Consider the following 15,430-nt stretch of genomic DNA (forward strand, 5'->3'; position numbering starts at 1 on the left):
TACATCCCTTTCAGTATATGGTAAAGGGGAAATATTACTTTTCATCTTGGACTTTATATTTCCATTATGTATCCTAAGATTGTTCTTATTTTTTCCCATATTGCTTTTTTGTAGCTAGGTCTTGGAAACTAAAAATATGGCTGCACATTTATCCCTAATACTTTTCAATCTGTTAAATTTAGCCCATTATTCCATCCTGACTGAACATTTTTTAAAACTTAGTTAAAACTCCCAGCTTTTTACTATTCATATATTGTGAGAAGTTTGCTATCAGTGATGTCCTTGAAATCCCTAGAGTGTGGAAGGTCACAGAGTCAGTGGTTAATCTCTCTTCTTAGTATAGTATTTTTTGATATGTTGATTCACCAGTTACAAATTTCTTAAGTATTTTAACACCCAGCTCAGTTCTACTCAAAGATGCCATGAGAAGACAAGTCCATGCTTATGGATATAGCTCTCCTCTAATTTACTTGCAATAGCTCTGTTATTAAAACAAACATAAAAACAAAACAAAAACTAATAGTATGCTGGCAGGACCTGTACCATAAGGTCTCCATTTAGAAATCAGGAGGAATGACTTATGATATGATTCAGTGTGCTCCACTTATGCTACTTATCTCAGTTGTCTGGCCTCAGTATAGGAAAAATAAAGGTATCTCCTTTATTCTTTATGAAAGTAGGCAAACTCAAGGAGAGACTCCCTGTGAATTTTCATAAAATGACACATTCTCTTACTTATAGAATCACATTTTTCTTGTGACCTACAAGGAGGGACACTGGAACCTATCTTATGTTCTGGTAAGGTGACAGACAACTTACCCTCATTTGGTGTATTCTAAATTTTTGAAAAAGAAGTTAAGTATCCCTTCCCTAAGACAATTTAGCTTTTTTATTTTATTTTTTTTTTCGTGGAATGGAAAGTCACTTCAGGATGGGTGCGGTGATTCATGCCTGTAATCCCAGCACTTTGAGAGGCCGAGGCAGGTGGATTACTTGACTTCAGAAGTTTGACACCAGCCTGGACAACATAGTGAGTCCCTATCTCTACAAAAAATGCAAAAATTAGCTGAGTTTGGTGGCATGTGCCTGTAGTCCCAGCTCCTTGGGAGGCTGAGGTAAGAGGATCACTTGAACCTAGCAGGTTGAGGCTGCGGTGAGCCATGATCTTACCACTGCACTCCAGCCTGGGTGGCAGAGTGAGATCTTGTCTCAAAAAAAAAAAAAAAAAAAGAAAGGAAGAAAGTCACTTCAAGTGTTTTCTGTTATACAGTTGGAGGTATTTACTCATTTGACAAGCAGTTATGGGGTCCTCAATGCATACCTATATTTTGTGCTAGGTACAAGGGATATAAATATTTTTAAAACAACACAATATTTTTGTTGAACTCATGATCTAATTAGGAAGACATTAACAAATAAGTACAAGCCAATGTTGTAAAAACTGTACAATAGACCATGCATAAAGAACTAATCAAGCATAGTAGAACTTGTATCGCCTACCTAGCATATCAGAAAGGACCACAGAGGAGAGACAACATTAGATCCCAGTATTGAAGGATGAATGCATCTTTGTCAGGATTTAAGGGAAGGAGAAATTCGTGGTTAAAAAAATAATGTTTCAGGCCAAAGATGTACAAAAAATTCAATAGCACAAATAATTTTCTACCGACCTGGCTCTTTGGTCTACTAACAACTCCATGACAGGTCTTTGCAATAGACTATTCTCCCAGCTTTTGTCCTCATCTTCTACAGCTTATTCCAGACATAGTTGACAAATAGATTTTTTTTTTTTTTTTGAGACAGAGTCTCACTCTGTTGCCCAGGCTAGAGTGCAGTGGTGTGATCTCAGCTCACTGCAACCTCCGCCTCCCGGGTTCACGCCATTCTCCTGCCTCAGACTGCTGAGTAGCTGGGACTACAGGCGCCCGCCACCACGCCCGGCTAATGACAAATAGATTTTTGTAAAATCAAAATAAGATCATTTCACTAAGCACTCGAACTGTTCCAATGAGTCCCATAATAAAATCAAAGAATAGGTATTCCATAATAAAATCAAGTAAAAATAATGATATCCCAGAGAAAAATCAAAGTCCTGAAAATGTCCTCTCAGGCTTTACAGAATCTCCAGTCCCTTACTTGACTAACATTCTGACCACATAGCTTTGGACTGCTCTGCCCTAGACCTACTGGTTACTTTGCTAGTACTCAAACACTCCAAATAGCCTTCTACCTCAGGACCTATGCATTTGCACTGCCTCTGCCGAGAACACTCTTTCTACAGACAGCCACATGTTTCATTTGTTCTCTTCTGCTATATCTCTGCTAAGTTGTCATCTAATCTAAAAAGCCATCCCTGACCATGTCATATAACACCCTACAACCAACACTGGCATTTTCCATCCTATTCTTCCTGCATTAATTTTTGCCACAGCACTTATCCCCAGGGATTTTTCTGTATATTTACTTGTCCTTTGTGCCTTATCCACTTCCCCTCACTATAATGTAAGCTCCATGAGGGCATGGATTTTTTTTTGTTATGTTTCTATACTATATTTCCAAGTATTTCCACAGGATTGAAATTTAGAATCCAGAATCAGAAGAGGCAAAGTTGTATTGGTACCGTTTTATGAAGAAATTGGTATGATGTGTTAGGAAGAATGGACTTTTACTTTTCAACAAAGGGAAACTGTTGAATAACATTGAATCCTTTGGAAGCCAAGAGTGAAATCTTTGGACTTTGTGTGCCAGCAACGTCAAACACCTTTCTTTTCATGTTAAGCTGTACCCTAATATTGTTTCCAGCTATGCGAGCCCCAAAAGGGAGCTGTTTTGCAACTAACTAGAGTTACAAAGACTTTTATTTTCTATAATGATAACCAACATAGACTTATTGAACCTACCAGCTTCTTTTAATGGCTACTAAGAAACCACTGAAGCATGTGAAATTGGAATCATTGCTATTTACATATTTGAATCAAGAATGAGAAATTAAAAGAGTCACAAGTTAACATAATTTTATAATGAAGTAAGCCTGCTTCTGTCAGTGCTGAATAACATGAAAAAGGAATTTACATATTACAAGGATAACAGACAAGCTCTACAGTAAACTTCTGATGTCAACAGAGATTTTCAAGCAAAGAATAATGACCACATAATTTTAGTTACAATGTTGACTTTGTTGTACATGTTACATAAAATATATGAAAACAAAGTCTGCAAACAAGGACTCTGTGGGTTTTTTTGCAGCAACAAAAGACCATGTCAAGTAGACTTTGAATAAATGGCAGTTGTAACCCAGCAGGCAACCAAAATTCAAGGTGAGATTCTAGGAAGAGAGGAAACATTTGTCCTTTCTATAAGCTAATAGCCATTAATTACAAGAATTTTGAAAATGTTAAGTTGGTTTCAGAAAATGCCAAAATTGCAAGAAATACTACTAAAGTATATAGATAAACTTCCTCAGCTATTTGGTTCATTATTTTGAAGGTCAATATTGGGTGGGCATGTAATCCTATCTTAGTAATTGCTGATTCATTTAGCAAATATTCAGCTAGACAGGTACATCTCTTAGATTCTAAAGGAAATGGTAAATGAGAGCTGTATTCATGAAGAGTTACATGACAACTTGAGTAACTAATTATTTTTCACACTTTTAGCCAACCAAAACCTGCAATAAAAATGAACTACACATTTTCTCCCACCCTTGTCAAAACAGCAATACAATTCTATTATTTTCTGCTTAGTGATTTGAGTGATATAAAAGGAAAATAAATTAACAAAATTCCAAATGAATTTCATGCAAAGAAAATTGTATTAAGGAAAAGTATCACAAATTTTTCTTTAGACAAATACAAACAAATGAAGATTTTTAAAAATATATATATATAGACTTTTCTTATTTATTTGTGATAGTTTGAATACGGTAAGGAAGTTAGAAAGAATCTCATGTTATCCTTTCAACAGCTCTAAAGATTAGGTAATAATATCTTTATTTTACAGATGAGAAAACAGTAATTCAGAAGGCTTAAGTGACTTATTCAAGGTTACAAAGCTAAGTAAGAAGCAAAATTGAGCTGTAAACCCAGGTCTAGCTGACTCTAACATCTTTGAGCTCCCTAATATTATAGGCAGTGTTATGCAGCGTGCTCGTTTCTGAAGAATAGAATAATAATTTTTATCAAATTCTTAATGACATATATCATATTGAAAGATATAATAGTCCTGGTTTTCGGTGGGATCACAGGCTAAATACAGTTCAGGTGGAAATCCATTGGACTGCCTTAATGTCATTGGCCAGGAGGCCCTCCAGCATCATGAAGTAGATAAAGTGAACTTTGAGGCTTCCTTCCTAAAAGCAGGCTGAGCATCTGTCCTACATACTCTGTAATGGCCAGCATGTGTCCTGACTGGTGAGTGTCCTTTCTAAGGGTTCAGATGTCTGGTCTGATTGATTAGAGCCTTCACCAGGCTCACTGAGAAATACTTTGAAAATGTAATAAATATTCACAAATCTTAAACAATACAAACACCATTCTGTATTACAAACATGATTTCCAATTAGTTCCATGCTGCAGCTTCCTATCACCATTGGGAGACTTTTGTTTCTAACTTCTTGGGTGTCTCATCCAAGGGTGGCATAGCTTTCTTGTGGGATCACTTGTTACTTCAACATCCTTTTGAAAGGCATGGGTTATGGGCAATTCCTGTATCCATCCTAAGTGATAATTATCAAAAGAATCTGTGTACCCCAAAGTCATTTCTTTAATTACCAAGATTACATTTCAAATAGAAAAAAGAAAGGAAAACATTTTTTATTTATTACATATGTTTATTCTAAAAACATATTATAACTTTTATATAAGACTAAAAAATGTATGAGATAAAAGGGAATAAACGATATCACATGGTGAAATAATTTTGAGATATTTATACACTGTAGATATGTATACTCTCTGCCTGCTGAGGGCACTATTCCAACAACACCGTTCACTCCATTCCAGTTGGAACCATCCCCTTAAAAGAACTCCTCATTGCATAGTGGACATTTTCTTCATTTTCTCTCCTCCATTTTCCATTGTTGTTTAAATCATTAAAGTTACCCTTGCTGAATGTTAAGCAGAGGAAAAGGAAAAAGAGCAATATAAAGGTAGAGCCCCTCTTAGACACAACTAGACTGTTCAGCAAGGTCCTCTATACTAGTAGCTTCTTATTAAAGCCAGAAATTCCAATATTATCACGTCTACCTTTTGTGCTGAGTTGTCTTCATCAGCTGATCTGGTATTCCTTCCTGACTTGTTCCTCTCTCCCTTCTTTTCTTCACTTTCTGTCCCTTTCTCCCCTTCCCTCTAATACAATAGTCGTTTAATTCTCTAAACAGCCCACAACTCTCCTATTGTCCTCATTTTACAGATGAGAAAAAAAAAAAAAACACACAGAAACCAACAGGTTATATAACTTGACCAAGATCATATACTTAACAAGTGGCAGAACTGGGATTCAAATGGGAAACAAGTTGTCTTCTTTTTTGTGGAGAGAGAAAAATCTTTTTTTTTATTAGCTCCTTAGCATGAATCACTTTTTTTAAAAGATGCTAATAGCCTTGAAAAACATAAGAGCAGATACTGGAAAGGAGAAAGGTCAGAGGCTTCACAGAATACAAGCTCACCTATTTCCCAGGGTCAAAACAATAAATGCTACTGTGTGAAGAGTGACCTGATAAAAGATCATTAGCAAGTAACTTCCATTTTTGCTAAACAAGGTAGTATTAATATTAGGTTGGTGCAAAAGTAATGGCAAAAACCGCCATTACTTTTGTACCAACATAATAATATAATTGTAATTCTCTTAAGAAAATAAAACCAGGATATACCACTGAAAAAATAAATGTTGATTTTTGAAATATCTTTTCCTTAGAATTCTTGAAGCATTTATTCCTTTTAGATTATATAGTTTTTTTCTATACAAACAGAAATTTCAACATAACTATATTCTAAGGACACATCTATTATGACCTTTTAAAATTCCTGGCTGGGCTCGGTGGCTTACACCTGTAATCCCAGCACTTTGGAAGACTGAGGTGGACAGATCACCTGAGGTCAGGAGTTCAAGACCAGCCTGACCAACACAGTGAGACTACCCCTCTACTAAAAATAGAAAAAATTAGCCAGGTGTGGTGGCAGGCGCCTGTAATTCCAGCTACTTGGGAGGCTGAGGTAGTAGAATTGCTTGAACCTGGCAGGCGGAGGTTGCAGTGAGCCAAGATCACGCCATTGCACTCCATCCTGGGCGATAGAGCAAGGCTCCGTCTCAAAAATAAATAAATAAATAAATAAATATATGAAATACATAAATAAAATTTCTTTTGTAAATAGTTGAATTAGTTTATAGATAAATAATATTAGCTCATAGATATCAAGTAACTCATATGCTAAATGTCTTCCATTTGTTATCACATTCAATATTCAAAATGATACAATGATATTACAATTTTACAGATGAGTAAGCTGAGGCTTATTGGAGTAAAATAACTTCCGGAATGTCAGTAAGCTAGGGAATAAAGAAATAAAGACCTGATCCCAAAACTTCATTCCTCACCACAGCACTATATTGCCAAAGACCAAAGAGCATGACTAATTTTTTAAATCAATACACAATTATTCTTTTTTTTTTTTTTTTTTTTTTTTGAGAATAAGTCTTGCTCTCTTGCCCAGGCTGGAGTGCAGTGGTGTGATCTCTGCTCACTGCAACCTCTGCCTCCTGGGTTCAAGCAATTATCCTGCCTCAGCTCCCTAGTAGCTGGGATTACAGGCGCCCACCACCCTGCCTGGCTAATTTTTGTATTTTTAGTAGAGACGGGCTTTCACCGTCTTGGCCAGGATGGCCTCAAACTCCTGACCTCATGATCCACCCACCTCAGCCTCCCAAAGTGCTGGGATTACAGGCATGAGCCACTGCACCTGGCCTATACAATTATTCTTGTAAAAATTAATAATGTTATTTGTTTAAAATATTTATAGTTTCTCTTCATATAGCTTATTAAATCTTCTCTTTGTCTTTGGACTAAAAAAATTTTTTGCTCTTACATTTCCGTGTAAGAATCTGATAATTTTTGAACCTAATAATTTTCAAAGTGCTAACTGTGTCTTTGATAGAAATATATCAATTTTGTAATTTATTCCAAAGTGCAGTTGTTCTAAAATTTAAAGAAAAGCTTTTAGTATTTTTTTCTTGATAAATCTTTTAAAATATATATTAGAATTGTTAGAAATGCTGGGAAAAAGGAAAAGAGAAAAGAGAAGAGGAGCTGCTGAAATTTAGAAAAGGCGAAGATAGAAAAGATGGAATCACTGAAGAAATATTTCACTTAATTCACAGAAGGCAGTGCCCTGTGTACTGGTATATGGGAATTATATGATAAAACCCCCTTACTTTAGTTTTCTGCAAATTATAAATATAAAAAGCATTATAAATTGCTAAAAAGCACTTCTTGATTTAGCATTTGAAAAGTTTGCATTGATATTCGACTGTTAATATGTAACTGTGGTCTTATGGAAATAAATTAAAATCAATGTGGAGTGTCCTCTTCCTATCCATCCACCCCTAAGGTAAAACTTGATAATTATACTCAATAAAAGTATTATTCTTACCTTTCTTCTATTTAGAATATTTTCTTTGAGTATCAGGATTTGTCATTATCTTAATTCCTTACTTTTGTACTATAAATGAGAAGTTTTAAAAAATCCCTTCGAATAAATGTGATTAAAAAGGTAAAACTCATCCTGAATATAGTGAGTTGAGTTATATAATCTCTGTTACTTTTCATTTTCCAAATAACCACTTCCCTATTTTGTATGACCTAACTCATTCTGGCAAAGCATCCATCATCACCAATCAAATGACTAGTTCAGAACAATACACTCTATGTGAATGACGTGAGACTGATTGAATGACTGAGATTTTAAAATATGTATATTATTTGTGATTGGGGAAGGATTGTACTAGTCAAATGCACAGAAAAGACTCATGAAGTAGAAAAACATCCAAAGTCATATGAAAAAGTTTTTTCCTATTTGAGTTAGGTTTCCAAGAGTATTATGAATTTCATTTGGCCTTTTATCCCCAAGAACTAAAATTACATGATTTACCAAAAGTCCTTTCTCTCTTTTTATTAAATAACACTTGCCTAAGAACAGTCTCAAATACTATAGTCAAGGTCACTTTCTGTAATTAATTGTAGTATAATAATAATAAAACATAAGTTATTTCTGTAGGTTAACAGCATGCTAGTCTCATGAGTAATAAGAATATACAAAATGCATTTACTGATGAAAAAGAGCTTATGTTTACCGACTAGGACCTTCTTGGATTTTCTGGTAAGTGAGTGTTTCAAAGTTCACTCTCCATCTCCTGGCCCCTTACATAAAGTGCTCTGTTGGCCCTGAGCACCCTGGCTTCATTTGGCTTCACTGAGCAGAGTTGCCTATGTCTATACACTTTAGCAAGACTTGGGTTGCTTTCTGCTTGTCTTTCTTTTCTGTTTTCTCTTCCTTTTACTTGCAAAGCTTTCAAGCTTGATATTTCCCGCAATAAGGATTCTTCTTCAATTTATCATGAGTTCTTACTACCCTTTATGAGTCACCCATTTCTACAGAAATTCTGCATTTTCACTCCACAAATCAGTTTCCAAATGTCATTAACTTTTCTTCATGGAGATACCTTTCTTTTTAATAGGCTACCATAGAGTCTTATTTAAAAATCCCTGCATTGCATTTACTGGAATCTTTAAAATATTTAACATGTCACCATTAGCAATAATACATTAGCAATGCACCATTTCTCTACTTGGGTTTGTCTTTTATAGTATTTTTTTGGGAGGTTTTTGACGTTCCTGTTATTGTTTTTAATAATGTATGTGTGAAAGTATTGCTACTCTCTCAAAACATTACTACTATTTCTACTCCCTTAAAACATTAAGTTTATATTATATACATTATTGATCAAATAAAAATATGGGTAACATTTTCTGATCCTTTTTTTTGTATGCCAAACACCATCCTAGGTAGTTACATGATATTTTTACAATAACCTTAAATAGTAGTCATTATTATCCTTACGTTTCAGAGGAGGTAAACAACTTCCCTGAGGTCACCCAACTAGTAAGTAGCAGAAACAAAGTTTATACCTAGATTTAACTGATCCAAAAGTAATGTGTTTTTCATCAACAATCTTTGCCTACAATCTTTGCCTATGATCTTCGATTAGTCATGTCTGTAAATTCTCTGATTTTGGATTTACACCAAATAAGGAATTTCCTCATCTGGTGAAGCTCTCATTAGCAGGCTTAGGAAAGATAGAAAGCCTGGGGGAAGCAACATACCTGACCTTCTCTCTCTGGTCTAAAGAGTGAGCCAAAATCTCCATCCCTAGGCTTAAAGACGTGCTATTGATAGCTTTATTTGGCTTAAGATCTAATTGAAAAATGTCCTAAAGACTTGGAAGTAATTAGACTTGTTAGTTTATCTCACTGAGAAAAATCCTTCAAAGTATGTTAACAGAAAGTATATTCCAGAATTTCTTTATTGGCATAGTTAGCTTGGTAAACCCACACTAGTCAAATAATTTTTAAGGCAAAAATATCATCATATATAACCTCTCAAACAATAGGTTAATGTAACATAAATTCCAACTTGAAAGTATCATTCCACAGAGAATTAGCTTTATATTTGCTTGTCTTTTGATATATTGTTCCAATAACAAGACATGATGTTATTATTTCAGTTCCAGAAACCTATGGAGAAAGCGCATGGAGATAAGTAGTTCTACTTCCAGAGAGGGTAAACATATCACAAATGTAAGTTTTCTTCTTACCAATGTAGTTATGGGATGGCTTCAGTTTTTATAAGACTGTTCTATTAAAGTATCTGATTGTGTTTGCGTTAGGAATGTTTTTTGTTTGCTTTATTTTTGTCTCACTGTCTGACATTTAAGCTCCTTGAGAGCTTCTAAATCCATTCAAAATAATAAACGTTTGTTGAGAACTTACAACATTACTAGGTAGTTGTATTATTTGGATGCTTATGTTTAAAACAACATTATTCAGGTATCAGATCTTTAATGTAAGGAAATGTGAAAGATACCCAATAATTAGATAAAACAAAATGCTCTAATTTGACTTACACCAACAATTAAGTATGGTCATGGTTTTATAGAGAACTTAAAAACAACCTAAAAGTTTGGGTCTTAGAGGCAACCTCAACTTCTGAAATTCATCAAACATCGTAAACAACCATATGCTTAGTGCAAGCAATAAAGAGTAGTTAAAATAAGAGCAGAACAATTATCACTGCAATTTTCCACTTTTCTAAACAATGGCAAACAAATGGTAATACTATTTAGCCTAGGCTAATTATTATTAATCATAATATTTCAAGACTATTTTTCAAAAACATTCATTTTCAAGACCAGAATTCTGTCATTTGAATCCCTTTTTTCTTTTCACAGAAAAAAGTCATTTTGCTTCATATATCTATGAAATTGATATGGAATATTCATTTTTAATACCTATAGACACTTACATATGTTCAAACAAAATTGAGTGAGAAAGGCGAGTAGGAGCATATTTCATAGCACACACTTGTAAAATGTGAAATTTCCTTGGATTACTTTCCTGGAAAAAAAATCCATAATTGAAATTGTACTCCAGGAATGTTCTGGGTGAACTGAACAGCTTGATATGAATGATAGTCTAAAGTCATTTTGTTGATGAAACAAACCTTTGTTTTGAGGGAATAAATAGTTACATTGCAGCGTATTCTGTGCTATCCAAGAAAATGGTCAGCAAACCTTTCTATGAATATGTAATTAAATTTATCTAGTCAATAATGGTTCTTTGAAAAACCTAAAGCTGAAAATTAAGAGGTCATGCACCTGGGCATCTGATTGACACCAGTTTTATTTGATATAATAATACCAGTTGAGTTCCATTGAGAAGTTGATAATGGCCTTTATTTACATTTAATTAGCACCTCTCTGGATTAATTCCTCATTTTTAAAACCTAATACAACCTTAATACTGGAAGATGTGAATCGAATATCATAACAACATGTACCTGGTTGTTTTAATTAATCTGTCTAAACTGAGCATGCCACTTCAAATTCATAAAGATCAAGCTTTATGCTACCCTTAGACTTTTCATCATGTTAATTGGCTGCTGTGTTAGAAAATGATCTTTATATTATTGTGACTCTGTGGCAGTACAGTTCCACTTGGTTATGATGAGCATGGAAAGTAAACATATAACCTTTATTTCAGATATTTATTTAGGCTAGAGGAAAATAAATAAAAGTGTTAAGATTGGGTAATTCTAAGTGCTGGGAGCATAGATAGTTAAAAACAACTGTCCGCATCTTCCAGAATTTTTTATAATGAAAATGGATTACTTTTATTTAAAATGATATATTACATCTATAAATCATATATATATGATGTGTTTCTTTATATAAATAGCAAATACACCATATATGCATATATAGTTTAAATCCGTGTCTTGGAAGTCAAAGAAAAATAATCGAGGTACATATTTTTTTACTCACATTCTATTCGATTGCAATATTAATGAAGGTGAAGGTGAGAAGCAAGTCAAAAAATATTAGACAATGTAAACCTTAATGGCTTGAATAAAGAACAATATAAACGATGAATGAATGAGTGAATGAATGAGTAATGTCTTACAATTCTTCCTCTTAGGAAAGTAGCTGAAAAAAAGTCATTTTTAAAAATTTGCCATAAAGTCTTTTTTTTTCACTTAAGTTGATTTTTTATTTACTGTTCTCATTGGGTTTTATTAAAGACCACATACTTACCATCAGATTTTAAGATTAGAATTTGTTGCCACTATTGAAATAAGTGATTACAGATTATATCAGAAGCACATTCCACTAATTTGTAATTATCCATTAGCTATATTCAGATTAAGAAGAAAGAGGAACAATCTAGCTTGGGGACAAAGTAATCAAAATATAAAAGGATTCATCAACAAATAGAAAGTAACAATCAAAGGAATGTTATACAATTATTCACAAAGAAATTCTAGAAAATAGAGTTTACGATGTCATATCCTGTCAATTCTGTGGATTGGAAATGATGCCAAACCCAATGAGAATTAATGCCAAAAGAGCCTAACATGTAACATAAATAGCTTCTTGTGATACTCTCTCTGCTTTAAGAACTTAGACTAATGTCATATTACACAAGTAATTGCTGCCCTGTGATATTTGATGATGGGATTTGTACTATTTCAGCATTATTGCTAGAAAAAAAGAGGGTTCTGTTTACATTTCAAAGTTTGTTTTTAAGTGAACTTTCTCTCTGTATGTTGAGAATATTATTTTTTAGGTTTTTAACATCTTATTTTCTCGATTTCTCCAGTGATCTCTTACAGCATCCCTTTCCCTAATATTTAGCTGTCTTCCTTAATTCTGTACTATCAGTAAAATAAACTCCTATATTTTGGTACTACAGTTAGGGAGCCAGAGAAAGATTGTTTTCTTGAGAAAGAGAGAGATAATCAATGTTTAAATAAATGTAAGAATAACTGAGACAAAATTAATAAATCTTTATAAAATGTTGACTAATCAACATTCCTTTTACTTCAACATTTGATAAGAAAATGTTTTCTACTTTGTCAAGTATAAATAAAAGCTGAATGTACCCACATTATATTATTGTTCTGAGTCCATTGGGATTAAACGGGAGAGAGCAACATTGCAACTAGGCTGGAAACTAGGAGACTTAGATTCTAGCTCTGGTTCTATCTCTGCTTAGTTTTGTGACATTGAAGAAAGAAGAGTTTCTTGAGCCATCACTTTATTAATCTGCAAAGACTTCATTGATCTGTATGATTTTGGCATCCCCTTGAATTGTAAGTTGTGTCCTTATATATACTTTTGTGGGGCTTTGAATTGAGTAATTCTACTTAAAAGGCAAACTTAAACCCAATTGTTTATTAATTTGAAAGAGTACATAAAATGATCTGTTGATTACTTTTCATCACTTTATTTTGTTAATTGTCATTAGCTGGTGTTGATAACTTCTTTTCTGTTGGGTTCAATATTATGATTTGTGGGTTTGCAACCTACACCATGCATCATTGCATAAGTAACAAAGGAGAACCCATAAAGACACCTTAAAAAATGAATATTATTATTTGATAAGTTGTCATATTTGAAAAGAAAAAGAAAACATAGAGCACTGTGAGTTGTTTGAACTGCATGCTTATTGTACCTCTCTTCATGCCAAAAAGTTAGAGCTAACAAGCAATTAGTTTATTATTCCAAACATACTGTTGGTCAGCCAAAATCTCCTTTGTGCCACTACTGATACTGGAATTCTGAAATTTCTCTAAGGAGCATAGGAATTGTGCACAACATCTAGTGATGTTGGTCCTTCACAGTCAAAAGCATCTAAGTGTCCTATCTGAGGTGCTAGGGTGGAGTGAACAGTACAACAACACAATGGTTAAGGACAATAACTTGGTTGTGAGATTTAGTAATAATGTGAATTCGACCAATGGCTTTAATCTTTCTCAGTCTCTGTTATATCATCTACGAAGCAGGGAAAACAATACACTCAGTTCATGGAGTTGCTATAGTTATTAAGTGAGATTAAGTGAAAATATATATGTAAAGTGCTTATCATCATAGTGGCTCTTACAGGCTTTTATGGAAATAAGAATCGCCAAGAAAAACATTTCAGTGTTTGAGAATCAAATAGAGTTTCCTCAGGTGTTATGTTTGTTTGCTTACTTGCTATTAAAGCTTTATGAGATGTAATTCAAATACCCTAAAATTTACCTGTTGAAGTGTACAAGTCAATAGTTTTAATATATTCACAAAATTTTGCAACCATCACCACTACATAATTTTAAAATATTTTCATTGTCCATGCAAAAACCACATGCCCTAATCTACGTTTTCTTGTTTGCATGTTTATCTATTTTGATCATTACATATAAAGGAAATTGCACAATGTTTTCATTTGTGACTGTCTCCTTTCTTAGCATAATATTCTCAAGTTTCATCCATATTGTGGCATATATCAGTATTTCATGTCTTATTGCTGAATATTCTGTTGTATGAATATATCACAATTTGTTTATCCATTCAACAGTTAATTCGTATTTGGGATGTTTCTGATTTTTCATAATTATGAATAGTGCTGCCAAGAATATTCAGGTATGAAATTTTTGTCGACATATTTTCATTTCTCTTGGGTATAATAAAAGAGTAGAATTGTTGAGTGTCATATGGTAAATCTATGTTTACTATCCTGAGGAACTGCTAGAATGTTTTCCAAAGTAGCTGTACAATTTTACAAGCTCACAAGCAATATGTTAAGGTTCCCATTTCTCTACATCGTAGCAAACACTGGTTATGTCTTGTCATTTTTAGTCATCCTACTGGGTGTAAAGTTGTATCTCATCATAGTTTTGATTTACATTTTCTATATGACTAATGATATTGAGGATCTTTTAATATGCTTATTGGTCATTTGCACATTTTCTTTGGGTACATGTCTACTTAAAGATTTTTCCCATTTTTTAATTGCTTTATTGTGTTTTTATTGTTGAATACTAAGAATTTTTATGCTGGGTATTAACTCCTCATCAAATACATGATTTAAAACTATTTTCTTCCATTCTATGGATTTTCTTGTCACTTTCTTGATTGTGTCATAGGAAGCATAAAGTTGTTTAATTTGATGAAGTCCAATGTATCTATTTTTCTTTTACAGTTTGTGGTTTTGGTATTGTACCTAGAAACTATTACTTAATAAAATATTATAAGAATTTTCTCTTAAATTTTATTCTAGGAAGTTATAGTTGTAGCTGTCACATTAAGGTCTAAGATTCATTCTGAGTTAATTTTTATGTATGATATGAGGAAGGCATCCATCTTCATCTTTTGGCATGTGGATATCCAGTTGTCCGGGTACCATTTCTTAAAAAACGATTCTTTCTCCATTGAATTGTTGGCAGCATTGTCAAAAATCAATTGACCATACATGTAAATGTTTATTTCTCTATTCTCAATCTATTTTATAGTCTGTTTGTTCATCTTTGTGTTAGTACCACATGGTTTTGATTATTGTAGCTTTAAAGTGTTGAAATCGAGAAACGTGAGTCCTGACACTTGTTTTTCTTTTTCAAGATTGTTCTGCCATTCTGTGTCTCTTGCATTTTTAATATCAGTTGTATGATCAGATTATCAAGTTTTGAAAAAGCCAGCTGGGAATTTGTTAGGAAATTCATTGAATCTGTAGATCAATTTGGGGAATCTTGTCATCTTCATAATTTAAGTCTTCTGATTCATGAGCATGGGATATCTTTCTATTTATTTAAATGTCTTCAATTCCCTTCAAAACAGTTTTGTT

At 33.4% G+C, this 15,430-nt stretch overlaps 1 long non-coding RNA gene across 2 annotated transcripts in view; it reads left to right on the top strand.

Annotated features, from left to right (window-relative positions):
- The window catches only part of LOC129398632 (uncharacterized), a 223,541-nt gene that overhangs the window by 178,656 nt on the left and 29,455 nt on the right, over window positions 1-15,430 (top strand). For both annotated transcript variants that reach the window (XR_010110881.1, XR_008626451.2), the window contains exon 3: window positions 9,778-9,850. This is a non-coding gene — a long non-coding RNA (uncharacterized LOC129398632). The remainder of the gene's footprint in view (window positions 1-9,777; window positions 9,851-15,430) is intronic.

Source organism: Pan paniscus, chromosome 1, assembly GCF_029289425.2.
Source record: "Pan paniscus chromosome 1, NHGRI_mPanPan1-v2.0_pri, whole genome shotgun sequence".
Lineage (NCBI taxonomy): Eukaryota > Metazoa > Chordata > Mammalia > Primates > Hominidae > Pan > Pan paniscus.